Below are 18,806 nucleotides of genomic sequence, written 5' to 3' on the forward strand. Positions count from 1 at the left end.
CTCAATCATTGTCAGTTCCTTTTCTGCTTCAGCTGTTAATTCTCTGGGATAGTTCAAATCTTTACCACAGTCCAAGGTTTTGTTCAAATGAATTATTAGATCAGGTGTTATCCCAATAGCTGGTTGTAGACTAGAAATGTCTCATAACAGTCTTTGAAAGTCATTAAGAGTCCATAGGCGATTTCTCCTAATTTGTGCCTTTTGTGTCTTAATTTTTTGCAAACCTATTTTATAACCTATATAATTAACAGAATCTCACCTCTGAATCTTTTCAGGAGCAATCTGCAATCCCCATTTAGGTAAAAGTATCTTTATTTCTTCAAACAGTCTTTCCAAGGTATCCATGTTTGAATCGGATAACAAAATGTCGTCCATGTAATAATATACTATCGATTTGTGAAATTTCTTGTGTATTATTTGCAATGGTTGATTTACATAATATTGGCACAGGGAGGGGCTATTTAACATTCCCTGGGGGAAGACGGTCCAGTGGTACCCCCTCGAAGGTTGAGAATTGTTATAAGTAGGCACTGTGGAGGCAAATTTTTCTCTATCTTCTCTTTGTAAAAGTATAGTGACAAAACAGTCCTTTAAATCAATAACTATGAGAGGCCATCCTTTTGGTAATAAAGAGGGCAAAGGAATTCCAGATTGCAGAGGGTCCATAGGTTGAATAACCTTGTTGATAGCACTGAGATCTGTCACCATTCTCCATTTACCTGATTTTTTCTTAACCACAAATACAGGAGAATTCCATGGGCTAGTAGATTTTTCTCTATGTCCAGCATCTAGTTGTTCTTGTACCAACTGTTCTAAAGCCTGTAACTTTTCCTCAGCTAAAGGCCATTGCTTTGTCCATATTGGGTTCTCAGTCAACAATTTAAGAGGCAAGGTTGTTGGTATCTCTGAAGGGACATCAATTACTTGTTCTTGTACAGCCCGAATGACTGGTTTTCTCCGTTTGTAATATCTTTTAATATTATTCTCAGAAATATAGGCTCTAGAAGTAGCAGGAATGTTAATTTGGGTATTGCTTTGTTGTAATAGGTCACGACCCCATAAATTCATTGCAATATTGGCCACATACTGCCTTAATTTTCCTATTTGTCCCTCTGGCCCTATGCATTCAACCCATCTCATGCTCTGCCTTACTCAAGACAGCGTTCCAATTTCCAGGAGCTGAACATTTACATTCTGAAGAGGCCAATATGGATGCCAAGATTCTGGAGTAATGGTACTTACATCCATACCTGTGTCCAGCAGGCCAGTAATAAAAATGCCATTTACACACACTCTCATCTTTGGTCTTTGATCACTTATAGAAGTTTGCCAAAACACACAGAACTCATCTTTCTGATCATTATTGCTTGTAACAGTAGGTATGGGGCTTCCTAATTGTCCTCATGAGGCACGTTCTCTGCAGTAACTGGAAATGAGTGAACCATGTTTGCCATGGGGGCCTGTGAGGCCCCCCTCACGTTTCCCTGTATCAGATTGCCTTGTCTATCTCTTGTAGACCTGCATTCATTAATCCAGTGTCTGCCTTTCCCACATCTTCTACATAAACCTGAAGGCTGAGTCCTCCTATTCCTCCTATTTCTCGAAGATGCATTATTATTATTTCTGAAAATCCATTGTCTACAATTCCTTTTCATATGACCCATTTTGCCACAATTAAAACATTTGGTATTCTGGTGTCTCCTTTTACCATTGGAAATTGCTTCTTCTACCCATGCTTCAGTGTCATAGTCAAATGTTTCAACATTCAGTGTATGCAAGACCCATTCTTCCAAGGGCGCTGATCTGAGTTTTAAAGGCCCCAAGATCCTTTTGCATTCCACATTTGCATTTTCGTAAGCCAAAGACTCAATCATTATATGTCTTGCTTCTGGGTCAGATATCCCTATTTGTGCAGCCTTAGTTTTTGTAAAAAGTCACTAAAGGGTTCTCTCTGACTCTGTTTAACTCTGACAAATGATTCCGTTCTCTGTCCTGGATCTTGTACCCTGTCCCAAGCCCTTAAGGCTGCTGTGGTACACATGGAGAGTGTGTTTTCATCCAAAATTAGCTAGTTCCTGAGGGTCAGAAAAGAGCCCTTCACCTAGAACTTTATCTAGGGAAATGTCAATTCCCTTCACTTTTTCCTGCTGTTCTAAGAGTCTAGCCTCTTGCCTGAATAAGCATTCCCAGTTCAATTACTGTCCACTCTCGAGTACCAAAGAAGCTAACTGGACCCAGTCGAAGGGTGTGGCCCTATTTATTGTGGCCCAAGATTTTAGCATCTCTTTAACAAAGGAGGCGTGCATCCCAAAAGTAGTCAGAGCCTGTTTAATTTCTTTGAGATCATTCATGCGGACAGGCTCTCATGTATCTTCCTTGATTACCCTAGGGTTTCTGGAACCAATCACTTTCTCTGTTGTTATTACTGGAAAGGCAGGTAGAGCTGTAGGTAGAGCTTTGTGGGAATTGTCCCGGAGAGATTTACCCACAGATGTAGTTAAAATTTGCCTTTCTACCCTTTGCTCTTCTTCAGTAGAATTTAGAAATTCCTCAATCTTTTCAATTCTATTCACTATTGCCTTCTGCAATGTCTGAATCTCCTGTCCAGAATTATGTTCCATAGCCTTCATTGAGGATTCTAAAGTATGAAGTTTGTCCATTAGAGTTAACATCTCATCTTTGGATAATTTTTATGGCATAAACTGTGCCTTCTTGAATTGACAATTTTTTTGACAATCTGTCACAGGCTTTAGACAAAATCTGATTGTCAAATTTAGCAGTTTTGATTCTCTCAGTTAATGTTTCACTTCCTACAGAAAGGGACTTAAGCTTACAATCCAAATCAGTTGTTTCCTCTTCCATAGTAATGAATTTCTCCTTAATATCAGCCATTAATGTTTCAGTTCCTACAGAAAGGAACTGAAGCTTATGATCAAAATCAGCTGTTCCCTCTTCCATAGTAATGAATTTCTCTGTAATATCAGCCTGTACCTTTTCTAAATTTTGCTCGAGTCATATTAAACAAAGATCTGTTCTCTTCTTGGAGAACTTTAAACTGATTCTTGAGAAGATTGTTGTCATTCTCAATTGTTTTTAAGCATTCAACCTCTGCCTTAAGAATCCTGGATTCGTCTCGTAAAGACTTTATCATATTTCTATTATCAAACCTTAATAGTACCAAGGAAAACTATGAATCCCAGAAAGATCCATAGATGTGGAGTGACAGACACCTCTTGTAAAATCTCCCACATGGTACAATCAAAAAGGCTGTTAATATCTTGAATGGTAACGTTTTCAGACATTTTCAATCAAATCTTTATTTTTATTTATAAAGGAAAATTTTTTGCCTGTAATGACCGTTTCTTGCCAGCAGATGGCTGTGGTGGCGAAGTGCACTTGAATCCACGTGGCAGGAGTCAGAGCCAGTCTGAAAAGTCTACTCAAAACCCAAAACTAAAAGTTAACTCTAGGCAGCAGGGGGGAGGGCCAGGAAATGGGGCAGAGCCAAGGCTGAACTAAGACACCCACAGAGAGGGGACGCAGAGCAGTCACGTGTGTGGAGTGGCATTGTGTACTGATCATGCTGTTTACTGCTAGGTGCTGGGGGGGGGGGTCCTGTATACAGAGGTGTTTGCACCACTGTTCCTAGACCCAAGTAAGTCTGGTGGGCGGGGTGGGATGGGCCCTGCAGGCTATGCCATACATAACCAAGTCGATGTCCTGCCAAACCATATCTGTATCTCAGACTCTGCACTGGGGCCCGAATCACTTACTAAAAAACAGCGAGGCACCTGGCAGCTGGACGGGAGTGGAGGAAGGGAAAGCGAGCCGGGAGCAGGGCTACGCTCACTTAAGCCCAGTCACGCTTCCTGAGCTCCGGTATCTGGCTTGCTCACAAAGGCTGGGAAAGATGGAGCATGCCCCCCTGGCCATGCTGGGGTGGGGGCAAAAAAGCCCGTCGTTGATGAGCCAAACTGTAATCGGCGTATTATCCAGGCTAGCTTAATATGAAACAGCAAATTTTAATGAAGGGATAGCTTACAACACCAGGGATCCAGCAATGAGCAGGAAATACAAAAAAGAGAGTGGTGGGACTCATGCTCACCAGATTTATATGTAAACATTAGCCCAAGGTGAACATGCCCTCTAAGGGGCTGGGCTATCCCTACATCAGGGCAGGAACCTACAAACACAAATTAATCCAGAGACCCTGGAGGAATGCTACTTTGTAGCTTTTTCTTCATTGCTTCCTCATCCTGTTTTCTTACTCAGTGCATGACCACAAGCCAAGGGTGGCACTAGGCACAGTCTGTGACCTTCCATATCAACCATCAATCAAGACAATGCACCACAGACTTGTCACATGTCAATCTCTCAATTAAGGTTCCCTCTTCCAAAGTGATTCTAGCTTGTTGTCAAGTTGACATTAAATTAGCGAGCACTATATGCCTCGTATTTTGTCATCAGTTGGTCCTTTCTCCACTACTTTTCTTTCATTCTCTCTTTCACCTTTTGGATATTTTCCCTTCTTCCTGACCATTATTTTTCTATCACATATATTCTTATTATTCTCCCTTGGCATACTTCCACTTCTGTCATAAATATTTCTAGATTTATGACCTATATAAACACACACACACACACACACACACACATATAAAAAATTTTGTTTTTCCTTTAATTGAGTGTAATTATCTCAGTTTTGCCCATAGTTTCCTCCCTCCAGTCCTTTTCAGATAGCCTCCGACCAAACCCTTCAAATGTTTTCTCAAACTCTGACATGGATAGCCTCTTTTTCTATAATTATCATTTTATGTAAAATTATTTATGAATATGTTTATATGTAAATACAACCTACTGATCTATTTCTGCTGATGGTGTGAATATGATAAAGCTGACTTAATGGAATGAGATTTTTATGTTTTATTTTTTATTTCATAGATTGCAGCATTGTGAGAATCATTGATGTTAATTTTTTTAATGAGTCTATAAAATTTGACAATTAATATATTTTGTCATGGACTTTTCATCATTGGGACACAATATATTTTTTTAAATTTCAAATGAAGTCCACTCTAACTCCATCTACTCAAACTCTTTCACAATCATACCAACAATTTTAGTTCAACTTCATCTAATTTGTTTCTCAACCCACTACAAATTCATCTTAGTAGTATTTCCAATGTATACATCTGGCCCTACATAGAAACATTGTCAGCCTATAATGGTCCATCTCCAAAGTACAGTCATGGAATCTTCCTCCGCAAGAGCTGTTAATAGGTATTCTGATAGAGGCAGTGTTTCCTGAGACTCACACGCATCAATTCAGATAGATTCTTATGTAGGTCTTGTGTACGTAGAAACAGCTGCTGCAAATTCATGTTTTCAAGGTTTCTCTCATGACTTGAAAACACTGTTTCCTCTATTATCTCTGACTCTTACACTCTTTCTTTCTCTACCCCCTTCCATGATGATCCCTAAGACATTGAGGGGAGGTCTGATAGGGATATCTTATTTATGGCTAAACTTACCATAATCTCTTACTTTCTACTCTTTGATAAATGTGGGTCACTGTACTAAACACTATATACTGCAACAAAAAAATTTTTATTATGAAGGTTTAGAGTGACACTAATATATGTTTATAATGGTATAAGATTCACCATAATACTATGTCCATTTATGTGAATAATAGGAAAAAGTTCTTATCTAAACCTATGATTGTACCTTAACATTGACTCTTGCCTAGTTAACAAACAGTATGAGGCACAAATTTCATCTTATGATGTGGGCCTTATATACAATTATAAAGTAGTTGGTTACTCTCAAAACATTTGTGTTATTGTTATACTAATGGTCCTCTCCTTCCAGGCCTATTATTATAGCTGGCAAGGCATACAACTGGGTAAAATTGATGATTATTTTTGGCCTCTGCTAGAATGATTAGCATATCCTGCAGTATAAAAATATAGAGTGAGAATAATGTTTTCAAGTCAGTACAAGCTTGATTTCTTGTACTGTGACATGTGACTCAAGCATATTGTGTCTTCAGCAATATAGTCTTACCACCAAGTACCAGAGGATAACCAGGAGTAATAATCGTAGCCTGAATTTTTTAAGGACTCTAAGATAACTTACTGATTAACAACTTTAAGAAAGCATTCTGCAACTGAAAAGGGTCTTTTGTTTAATAGTCTTTGACATCTAGAAAAGGGGTTATCCCCTTGAAAGTTGTAACTCCATTAAAACTGTTTAATATGGACATACATTTATATATTTAAGAAGCTTCTACAGTTATGTTCAATATGGGTTTTTCAAAAATCTTTACTATTATATTTACTCTTTCCTTTTTCCTCTCACATTTCCACCCATCCTGTGTCTAACTTTACCACTTTTGCTCCATTAGACATACTCCTTTTCCCATTTATGCCACTATTTTCTGCTGTCTCCATTGCACTGAAACTCTACTCTACTCTTGGCTCCCTTCTTTCTTTCTATGTGTCTTTCTGAATTCTTAATCAAAAAGCAGGTGTGCACTAACATCTGGTCCTCTATCAATTCCATTGATCAATACCATCTGAATTTTTTTATTGCTATATCTCTGTAGTACATTTTGAAAACAGGATTAGTGACACATCCGGAAATTATTTTCTTGCTCAGGATTATTTTAGCTATTTTGAGCATTTGTTTTTTGTTCTGAACTAGGGAATTAATCCTCACATATGTAACAGAAAGGGAGTCAGCTACAGTGAAAAATTACAGCAAAGGACAGCCACTTTATTCACTAAGCAATAACGCCAAAAAGGCTTGCTATTCGGTTTAGTCTTTACCAGATCCCTTGGTTCTGATAAGTATCTTGTGAAAAGATGAATGAGCAATTACTATATCATGTTGCAGTTTGTAGCAAAAAATGTTTCTCAAAAGCAGGCAAAAAGTCATAGACTGCCCCTGATCACACTGGTTGAAGCTCCACAAGAACATCAAGATACATGACCATAACACTCACAACACACATGCAGATGACCTGGATCAAATATATACAGACTTCCTAGTTGTCAGTTAAGTCTCTGTGAATGTCTACAAACCATGACTAGTTGATTTTGAGGACCATGTTCTTGAGACCTCTGGCTCCTAATATTCTCCCTCCCCTTCTTCAGCAGGTTTTCCTGAGCTCTGCCTAGTGTTTGGCTGTATTATTGATTGTAGGTTTCTGTATCTGTTCCTATCAGCTGTTAGATAAAGCTTGTCTGATGTCAATTATTCTAGGCACAAGTCTATAACTACAGCAGAATAGCAACAGGAATCATTAGCATTTTATGCCAGTCATGTTTGGTTCTGAGCTACCTAGCCTCTGGTTTCCATCTCTCCAGGTGTTTTTAGTGATGGGATACTCTTCTCTGATGGGTCTCAATTTGGAACAGATATTGATTGGTCATTTCCACAAGTTCTATTCCACCTTTACAGCAGCACAAATTGTAGGTTTAAGTTTTTGTGTGTTGGTTGGTGTCCCTATTCCTCCACTGGTTACAGAAGATGAACATTTCCAGTTCTGTATTTCCCATTACTAGGAGGCTCTGCTATGGATCACCTCTGTAGGAGGCTTTGCTACTTAGTTTCTATTTTGCTCCCCAAATATTCCCTAACTCTAGTTGTCTCTTTGCAATTATTCATGTTGTGTAGGATTCAACTGAATTTCAATTCAGAAAAAGACAGTTCCTCCAGAATGTAAGTTTAGGTTCACTGGCATCAGGGAGAAAGAGTTTCTGTGAAATGAACCATAAATAGCTGAACAAAGCTTTATTTATTGTTAAGCAAAGTTTTATTTGGGGGATAAAACAAGTTTCTCATACCAAACTCCTTTTGATATATATGTTGTCTGAAGGAAATCACCACATCCCTTCAATTTTAGTCTTGATTAGTGCCTAATAATTTAAGGTGCTCCAGGTGTGCCAGGATAGTCTTGTGACCATTGCCATGGAACAGATGGAAAGCATCCTAAGAAAAGCAACCCTACAAATCACAGAAGATAATCACTGTTTGCTAAAAGTTCTTCAAGGTCTATGTTCCTCCAACAACTATTGCATTCTAATGTTACCCTAGATACTAGTAGAAAAAAAAAAACTATTTCATTCTAGTGTTTACCCTTGATTCAATGAATCTACTAGATTTGTACTACATTTATCCCATTTGTTTAGGCTATGTTAATTATATTGAAGATTATGCAGTCACACCATGAAGACAGCCTCCTATGTATTGTATTGACTCATGGTCTTATATAGATAAATCAGAATAAATTTTCTCTCCTTCTAGCCATTTTTTATTGATTTTTATTGATCTCTACATTTTTCTCTGCTCCCCTGCCTGCCTCTCCCCTCCCTCCTTCAACCTTCCCCTAACGCCCCCATACTCCTAATTTACTCAGGAGATCTTGTCTTTTTCTACTTCCCATGTACATTAGATCTATGTATGTCTCTCTTGGTGTCCTCATTGTTGTCTAGGTTCTCTGGGATTGTGGTTTGTAGGCTGGTTTTCTTTGTTTTATGTTTAAAAAACCACCTATGAGGGAGTACATGTGATAGTTGTCAATTTGATTATTTCCTGCCATCTAGTTTCCTTAGGTGAGTTTGCTTCTTTTTGTTCTAGTTTTCAAATATTCTGTTAATTCACTAGTGTGGGATTTTTTCAGCTTTTTTATGTAGGCATTTACTGCTATTAACTTTCCTCTTAACATTGCTTTTATTGTGTACCATAATAAATTTGGGTATGTTGTGTGATCATTTTCATTGAATTTTAGGAAGTCTTTAATTTCTCCCTTTATTTCTTCTTTGACTCATTGATGAGTTAGGTGAGAATTGTTTAATTTCCATGTGTTTGTGGTTTTTCTGGAATTGCTGTTGACTTCTAGTTTTAAACCATGGTGATTTGATAAGGTATATTGGGTTATTCCTATATTTTGTTATTTGTTGAGGTTTTGTTACTGAGTTTGTAGTCAATTTTTGAGAAGTTTCCATAAGGTGCTGAGAAGAAGGTATATTCTTTTCTGTTTGGATGGAATATTCTCTAGATGTCTGTTAAGTCTATTTGAGTCATAACATGCGTCTTATTTCTCTGTTAATTTTTTTTGTCTGACTGACCAGTCAACAGGGTAGTGTTGAAGTCTCCCACTATTAGTGTGTGGGGTTTAATGTATGATTTAAGCTTTAGAAGTCTTTCTTTTACATATGAAGGTACCCTTGTATTTTGGACATAGATGTTCAGTATTTTCCTTTTGATCGATTTTTCTTGTGACTAATATGAAATGACCTTCTTTGTCTCTTTTGAATGATTTTAGCTTGAAGTCTATTATGTTAGATACTAGGATAGCTACACCTGCTTGTTTCTTAAGTCCAAGTGGTTGGTATAGTTTTTCTCAATCCTTTACTCTGAGATGATATTTTTCTTTGAGTTTGAGATGTGTTTCTTACATGCAGAAGAAGGATAGATTCTGTTATCATATCCAATCTGTTATCCTGTGCCTTTTTATAGGTGAATTGAGTAATTTACATTAAGGGATATTAATGACCAGTGATTACTATCTCCTGTTAATTTAGTTTTCATTGTTGGTGACATTAATTTGCATGTTTTTCACTTCTTTGGGATTTACTGCTATGAGACCATCAATTGTCCATGTTTTTGTTATTGTGGCCAACTTCTTGGGTTGGAGTTTTCCTTCTAGTATTTTGTGTAGGGATGGGTTTATGGCTAGGTATTGGTGGAATCTAGTTTTGTCATGAAATATCTTGTTTTGTCCTTCTATCGTGATTGAAAGTTTTGCTGGGTATAGTAGTCTGGGCTGGAATCCATGGTTTCTTAATGCTTGATCATGACCTTCTGGCTTTCATTGTCTCCAATGAGAAGTCAGGTGTAATTCTGATAGGTCGACCTTTATATATTACTTGCCCTTTTTCCTTTGAAGCTTAATCTTTCTTTCTTTACTCTGTATGTTTACTGTTTTGATTATTATGTGGTGAGAGAACTGTTTTTGGATCCAGTCTATTTGGTGTTCTGTAAGCTTCTTGTATCTTCATAGGCATATCTTTCTTTGGGTTGGAAATGTTTTCTTCTATGATTTTTGTTAAATATATTTTCTGTGCTTTTGAGTTGAACTTTTTCTCCTTCTTCTATACGTATTATTCTTAGATTTGGCCCTTTTATGGTGTCCCATATTTCCTGGACATTTTGTGTTAAGTTTTTGTTAGATGTAATGTTTTCTTTAACTGTTAAGACTATTTCCTCTATTGTATCTTTAGCACCTACTTTGGCCTAGGTTCCAGGTTCTTGCCTGTTTTCTTTGATGTCCCAGGACAATTTCTGGACCCACAAAGGTCCTGGCTCAGTCCTACTCTCTCTGAGGTTCCAGACTCATGCCTAGCCCTACAGAAATTTCTGGTTCCTGCCTACATCCTCTCGGAGGTCCCAGATTCATGCACAGACTGGCAGATGTCCTTGCTCAGGCCTAGCTCCTGGGAGGTCCTAGATTCACATCAACTCCCTTGAAGGTCCCAGATTCATGACTGGACCCTCAGCAGTCTCTGGCTCTGGCTCAGTCTCTCAGTAGTTATTTCCCTGTACCTGTTCTGGTGCAGATTGCTAACTCTGGATCAGGTTGCTGGCTCAGTCCAGAATACATTTTAATTTAGTAAAATTACTAAAGCAAAAATCTATAAATAATTGCTTAAATTAGAAATCTATTAAATGATGGATAGGACTGAATAAATCTAAGGTATCTATAATGTTTATCATAATATCTATCACAAGACATTTGGTAACTTATTGTAAAAAGGTCCCTTAATTTCTTGTTGTAAATCATAAATCATCTGACAAGAATTAGGGTAACTCAACAAATGCATTTTAATCTTTTCTTAATCATACTTGCTTTCATTATATCATAAAGATATAATGCATAGGTAAAATATACTAATCACATTTTAATTTAATTTGCTCTCATTCAATGTCTCTCATTGATCTCCGAGTAAGATTACAGTTTATCCCAAATCAACTATTTTTAACTACCACAATATCTATTCTATTCTGCTGAGTCCAAAGCTCTGCAGAATGCTTATGGCAGTTTTTATAAATTCAGTCATCTAAATTTCCTTATAAAAGGCCAATCCAACAGTCTCAGTCATAGCATTCCACACAATTATTCATATAACTGTGCCTACAATCAGTCCAGTTCCTATTATTATTCTTTCAGTGAGTTTCTGGACTAGAATCATTATAGGTGACTTTTATCATCATCTCAACAATTTCAGTGGAATCAAATCTTACTCTAAAAATATATAATTTTTTTAAAGTTACATCTAATGTTATACTAAAATTAATACAAGAATAAAGAGTATAGCATTCACAAGTGACAGTTATTAGGATGACATTGTATAGGCCCTTTCAATAATATATGGTGGTACAAATGCTACAAAATTATCGCATCAATTTAATCTAAAGGACAAAATACATTTACAATAATTAATATTTTACCTCCTTTCTGTGCTTTGGGACTCTTGCTAATTTACCAAATTCCTCTTATGTAAATTTCCAAATTGCAAGATAGGACATGAAATCCAACTCTGTAACATGGAATAGATGCATCAACATTAGAACTAATTCTCCAAGTTCTACACAAATAATACTTTTGCCATCTGAATTCTGAGTGAGAAAATTTTCCGGAGGGAAGTTATAAGGGCATCATTGACTTCTACTTAGGAGACATTAAAAAGACAAGAGTTCTCACTTTTACATTGTTGTCAAGGTGTAAGTCAGATTTCTTGTTAGTAAGTCACATCTCACAAAATAGCAGAATTTTGGAAAGTATAACATTTATCTCCTGTCCTCTAAAACCAAATGAGTGAAGCATATAAAATTTACCATGAAAATTCTGGATAGTTTAACTATACCTAAGTAAATTTTAAAGGTTACACTTAAACAGTGAGTTCCTTGATCCACATAAATAGGAATTCCTTGCACTGCCAAAGTATAATTTCTAAATTTCTTACCCTCTTCTTTAGGCCTACCAGGTCCTCTGTGGCTATAAGGACCAGTTAGGCAGCCAAGAAGATTCATTGACTTCAACAGAAATAACCCTATCTCCCCAATTTAGCCATTTGTTAATTGAAGGATTGGGAATATAATGCAAGTTAATATGATTGGTTCCTGTTACCTGTACAGTTACCACAGAAAGCATAGCAAGGAGCAAAGGTGTAGCATTTATAAGTTTCCTATCCAGCTAAATTCTTGCTTCCCCCTTTTCAGAGAATTACTTAAGCTCTTTCTAAGTAGAAATATCAGTCATCTGCTTCAAGGCATCCTGTATCTCTTTCTTCTTAAAGTTATGTTATCCATTTCAATAACCAAGACATCCAAGAGACTTCATGTTGAAGGATTTATTTGTTTCAGTGATATCCACAACTTCCAATATTCTTCAGAAACATAACCTCAATACCATTGTGACACCTTTCATGGTATCCATTTTGATGTCAAAATATCCTTGTACTGCACATGCTGAATAAACTCATCCGTCTTTTCCATGCTCTGCCTTTCAGCAGCTGTTATCCCTGCTTCAACATCTATTAAAATTTAAAGTGAGTAGAGAATTACATAAGCTATCTCTAAGAGTACTCATATTCTCCTTTTGTTTTATAAGCATCCCTCTTAAAATGTAGTAACAATTGTTTGTCTGTAGAATCATATGACATTCTTTTAATAATGTGATTTGCATTATAATGTATAAAAATTATTTCTTCTCACTGAAAATATAATTAAGAGAACTGTGAGGTTGGATTTGTATTGGTATACTCATTATACTATTTACTCTAGTAAATGTATAATTATACAAACCGACTTTACAATTTAAAGATGCCCATTGAAATCCAGAGTATACATCAACAACATGATGAACAGATTTTAATTTTCCAAATTCTTCCAAGTAAAATACAACCATGTGCCAAATGCTATTTCTTTGAGTGCCCTTAGGACTACTTTTTGCAGATAAAGGAACTTGATTACAAAAAGAAGAAATGGGACAATATTTTTATAACTTGTTTAAATTGTTAACAAGCAATGAAAAATTTTCTTTAAACCTTTACTCTGAACATGATTTTTTATGAAATTCTGAAGCTTTTAATTTATTTCCTATTAGTAGTTGAACAATCTTTTGATTTCCTTTTGTTAATGGTCAAGACAATCCCATATGAGACCAAAAATGAATAATATATAGTGTGAAATTCCTGTCCAAGATTGCCTCTTGCAGTTGTATAAATAATAAAGTTAATCAGAAATAAATCCAATTTTTAGGTATAATAAAACACCTTCTACATATTGAGAATAAGTAATCATATTAAGAAGTTCATTAAAATCTTATGAAACCTTTAGAATGGTATGTAATTTTGATTTTTAGAGAGAAGCATAAGAACTTTGGACTTATTCATGTTTTCTGTTGTATAATCAGTCATTTCCACCCTATTTCTTTCATTATACAATATAAGCACACCAGAAACAGGTGCTCTTTTCACTGCATGGGGAAAAATTCATTCAACTCTTTTTATTAATTGAAATTGTTTATTTTGGGAATATATTTCATTATTCTTCATTTATAAGTCACTAGCTTATAATAAATCCTTGAGATTTTAAACTACCTCTTTGCTTAACTATTGCAACTGTCACTATCAGAAGAAGACTGCACATTCCAGCGAATATTTTGTAACAAGGAACTTGTGTGGATAATGTTAAATGTTTTTGTACTGGTAAATTTAAAACAGCACTTCCTGGAGTAGCATACATTAAATATCCAATTTGTAATTTTGTCCCTGTCATTACTTTTTCTGTTGAGCTATTCTATTGGTGACAGAGTATTATTGACTTGTATTGTTTTTTCTAGGGACCCAAGGTAAGACTACATCAGGTTTCTGGACAGTAAGTTTGCCTTGCACATCTCTGATAGATTTATATCCATTAGAACAATGTCTACCTTTTTTGTGCCTCCTACAAATTCCAGGGGTTGAGGCCTTTTTGTTGATTATGCTCAGGAGAAACATTTCTTTTTGAAATTTTTCAAATGCCAAAGACTCAAATAAACCCTTCCTAATATCAGAATTATCTATTGCTCTATACACTACTGAACTTAATCTTTGTAAAAAATTCAGTGTTACTTAAGGAAATAGTCAACATTCTTAGCCATCAGGAAGATGCAAATCAAGTCAAAACAACTCTGAGATACCATTTTACACCAGTAAGAATGGCTAAGATCAAAAACATCAATAACAGCTTATGCTGGAGAGGGTGTGTAGTATGTGGAAAACTCATTCATTGCTGGTGGGAATGCAAACTTATACAAGTACTTTGGAAATTAGTATAGCGGTTTCTCAGAAAATTGGGAATCAACCAACCTCAGGATCCAGAAATACCACTCTTAGTCATATACCCAAAAGATGTTCAATCATACTACAAAGACATTTGTTCAACTGGGCTCATAACAGAATTATTTGTAATAGCCAGAACCGGGAAACAACCTAGATGCCCCTCAACTCAAGAATGGATAAAGAAAATATGGCACATTTACTCATTAGAGTACTACTCAGTGGGGAAAAAAACAAAAACAATGACATCTTGAAATCTGTATGCAAATGGATGTAACTAAAAAAAACACCATCCTGAGTGACACAACCCAGGCACAAAAAGATGAGTATGTTATGTAATCACTCATAAGTGGATGCTAGCTATCAAAAAAGGATATTGATTATGCCGGATCCTCGCAAAGCTAAGTAACAAGGTGAACCCTAAGAAAAACATATGTAGATTCACCTGGAAAGTCAAAATAGACAATATTACCTGACAAAAAGGGGTGAGGGAGAAGGGAGGAGGGAAGGGGAAGGGAAGGGGGAAGGAGAGGGAAGAGGAGAACTTGAGAGAATGGTATAGTAGAGATGGAGGAAGGACAGAGATGAGAGCAAGGAAAGAGATATCTTGATTAAGGAAATTATTGTGTGGCTAGCAGAAACCTGACTCTAGAGAAATTTCCAGGAATCCACAAGGATGATTTCAATTAAGACCCTAAGGAATAAAGGAGAAGGTGCCCAATCTGACCTTGCCCCGTAGACAGATTGATGAATTTCTTAAATGTCACCATAGAACCTTCATTCAGCAACTGATGGAAACAGAGGCAGAGACTCGCATGGGATCACTGGACTGAGCTCCCAAAGTCCAGTTGAAGAGTGTGGAAAGTAAGATTATGAGAAAAGAGGTCAAGACCATGAAGGATACACCCACTGAAACAGTATACCTGACCTTATGGGAGCTCACCAACTACAGTCAGACAGGGAAGAAACAAGCATAGGTCCAAACTAGTGCCTCTGAATGTGGTTGACAGCTGCATGCCTGGGGCAGAATGAAGGGCCACAGGCAGTGGTACCAGAATTTATCACTACTGCTTGTACTGGCTTTTTGGGAACCTATTCTCTTTGGGTGTATACCTTGCTCAGCCTAGATATAGTAAGGAGGCCCTTGGACCTTCCCCAAAGCAATGTGTCTCTTACCCTTTCTGAAGAGTGGATGGGGATGGGGTGCAGGTATAAATGGAGGGAATGGGAGAAGGAGAGGGATTGGAAACTCAGATTCATATATATATAATGAAAAAAGATAGTTTGTTTTATTTTAAAAGATAAACATAAAATAATAAAAAAGAAAACTCTAAAAAAGAAAATTCAGTGTCAGATTCCCCTAACTTAGTGAAAATTTTCTAAGTGTGATAATTCTCTTTAACTTTATCCCAGTGTCTTAATGTTGTTGAATGTCATTACAAGATAGTAGCATCATCAAACTGTACCTATCTTTGTAAATCAGCATATTTCCCTTTACCTAGGAATTAGTCCTTCAGTATATGCACTCGTCTAGCATTATTGTGCTGCTCCACTGCTGTCACATCTCTCCACCAGGTGAACCACTGTAATTGACAACCAACTTCCAGTTGTGTGGGATAATTCTATTCTAAGAATCCCAAATATTTAAAACATGTGTTATATAAGTTGAATGCATTCTATATACTACTAATTCTTCTTAAATCATTTTAAATCTGTCATGTATGTACATCTGAAAACTGAAGAATATTGATTATTTTGGGGCATTCTTGTATAGCAATTGTATAGCATGGAAACAACTGTGATGGTGTCCTCTTGATTTTAGGCAACCATCCCTCTCTTTCTTAATAAGATAGTATTATAGTTCTTTGATTAAAAGCTTTCAATATTTCAAGTTTTTACTGGGGAAAATAATTTTTGGTTTTATTTCCTTCCCTATTTTCTATCAGGAATATACTCTTTTCTTATTTTTTTGCCTTGAGAGTTCTTTGCATGTTTTTATAATTCCTGCAATGTGCAGGTAAAGACTCAGTCTTTTTCCCTTCTAAGTCTGTTTCTTCTAAAGAAGAAGGAGATTCATCTCCAGTGTTTTGATGTTTTTTCACTTATTTTTCCTCTGAAACAACATCCCTATCTTCATGTAAGAAAACATTGTCCTCTGCTGACTGACAATTTCTAGCAAGAATGCTATCCGTTTTAATTCCTTGTTCCATATCTTAGTGGACTCTCTGTGACTACTCATTCTGCAATGGGATCCAGAGAATTAGAGAACAAATTACATAAATATCAATTCTTTACTGCTATAGGTTTCCATCTCTGATGAAATCTCCTTGAAGCTTTTAACTCCTGCTTCCATACTATCAGATTTAATTGAATAGGAGGTGTTGCCTGAAAACAATAATAATGCCATTTAACTTACATCCAAAGCTCTGTAGGCTATTTCTTTTTTACTTTCACTCCATTTCCTTTTAAGAACACTTAGCAATTGCACATACTTCTCATCCTGAGATGGTGAATTCCCTAGGTCTCTGCCCAAATCTGGAGTCTCACCTATAATTGTGTATCCAGTTCTGGAGTATACCTTCAGTCCTTAAGTATCCAGGCATCTCTCTTCTCTGAGCCTCATGACGTTGGGTGCCAAATGTCATTTTCTTGTTGCATAGGACATTCAGAAGGGGAGCATCTCCAGATCATAAGTTTAGGCTTACTGTCATCAAGGACAAAGAGTTTCTGTGAGCTGTGTATTGACAGGCTGTGCAAATGCTTATTTTTGATTGTTATATAAAGCTGTTTCTTTTTTTACAGGTAAAACAATTCTCATATCAAAACACCTTTGATCTATTTTATATATTCCCTGAAGGAAATCATAAACAGACACACAAATTTAGTTTTTATTGTGTATTGATTGCAGTACCCAATATTCATGATGCTCCAGATGTGCAGGATAGGCCTGTGACAAAAGTCATGCAATGGATGGGAAACTTTCTCAAAAAAAAAAAAAAAAAAAAAAAACAACACTAGTTGTTTGATTTGAAGGCAAGCACTGTTTCCTACAATAATTTTTTAAGATCTATGTACCTCTAACAAACAACTACTATATTCTAATGTTACTTATTATAATTATAATTCTACATCGCGTAAAAAATCACAACTATTTCATTCTAATATTTACATTAGATTCCAGACCCAGTACTATTTTCCTCCATCACCCACACCTGATTCCCTCCTGTTCCCATCATTCCTGTCAGTCCACCAAGAAAATCTGTTCTATTTCCCCTTCCCACGGAGATTCTTGTGTCCCCTCTTAATCCCTCCTTGTTACTCAGCACCTCTGAGTCTGGATCATAGCATGATTCTTTTATGGGTAATATCCATTTATAAGTGAGTACATGCCATGTTTGTCTTTCTTGGTCGGCTTGTCTCATTCAGGATGTTTTTTTTTTCTAGTTCCATCCATTTGCCTGAAAAGGGTTTTTAAAAATATAGGTGTAATACTCTATTATGTAAATGTACATCTTATTTATCCACTTTTCAATTGAGGGTCACCTAAGTTGGTTAAAGTTTCTGGTTATATAATGAGCAAAGCTGATGGGAACATATTTGAGCAAATGTCCTTAAGGTCTACGGTATGTTATTTGGGTATAGGAGTGGTATAGTGGGACCTGAAGTCAATTGATTCCCAACTTATTTTCTGAGAAACTGTCTTATTAAGTCCCAAAGTGGCTGTACAAATTTATAGTTCCACCAAAAATGGAGAAGTATTGCCTTTGGTCTGCCATGATCAAGTAAGCTTTATCACATAGATTCAGGGAAGGTTGAACATATGGAAATATGTTAATGTAATCCACCAAACTGAAAGCAAAAAACACATGATTATCTTATTAGATACTGAAAGATACTTTAACAAAATCCAACACTCCATTCAAGATAAAAGTCTTAGAAAAATCAGGGCTACAAGGGACATACTTAAACATAACAAAGACAATTGACAACAAACCTTTAGCCAACATCAACTTCAATGGAGAGAAACTCAAGGCAAATCCACAAAAATCAGGAACAAGACAAGGCTGTCCACTCTTTCCATATTTATTCAATATAGCAGTTGGAGTTTTAGCTAGAGCAATAAGACAATGAAAGGAAATAAAGAAGATACAAATTGGAAAGGAAGAAGTCAACATATTACTATTTGTAGATGACATGATAGTGTGCATTAGCAACCCAAAAAATTCTACCAGGTAATTTCTACAGCTGATTAAAAATAAACCTTTTTAGGCACCTGGAAGCCCCTCTAGGTCCAAGTCTCTTCCCAACCCTACGATAGCTCCCTTAATTAAGATATGTGCTTCCCTGCCCCCCTATCCTACCTTCCTGTATCCCAATCATCCCGTTGCCCCAAGTTCTCCCCATCCAACCCTTCTC

At 36.4% G+C, this 18,806-nt stretch overlaps 1 protein-coding gene across 1 annotated transcript in view; it reads left to right on the top strand.

Moving 5' to 3' along the window:
* Positions 1 to 18,806, top strand: part of LOC101988751 (solute carrier family 7 member 13-like) — a 34,415-nt gene that overhangs the window by 5,528 nt on the left and 10,081 nt on the right. The gene's annotated exons all lie outside the window — the stretch shown is intronic.

This window comes from Microtus ochrogaster, linkage group LG5, assembly GCF_000317375.1.
Source record: "Microtus ochrogaster isolate Prairie Vole_2 linkage group LG5, MicOch1.0, whole genome shotgun sequence".
NCBI lineage: Eukaryota > Metazoa > Chordata > Mammalia > Rodentia > Cricetidae > Microtus > Microtus ochrogaster.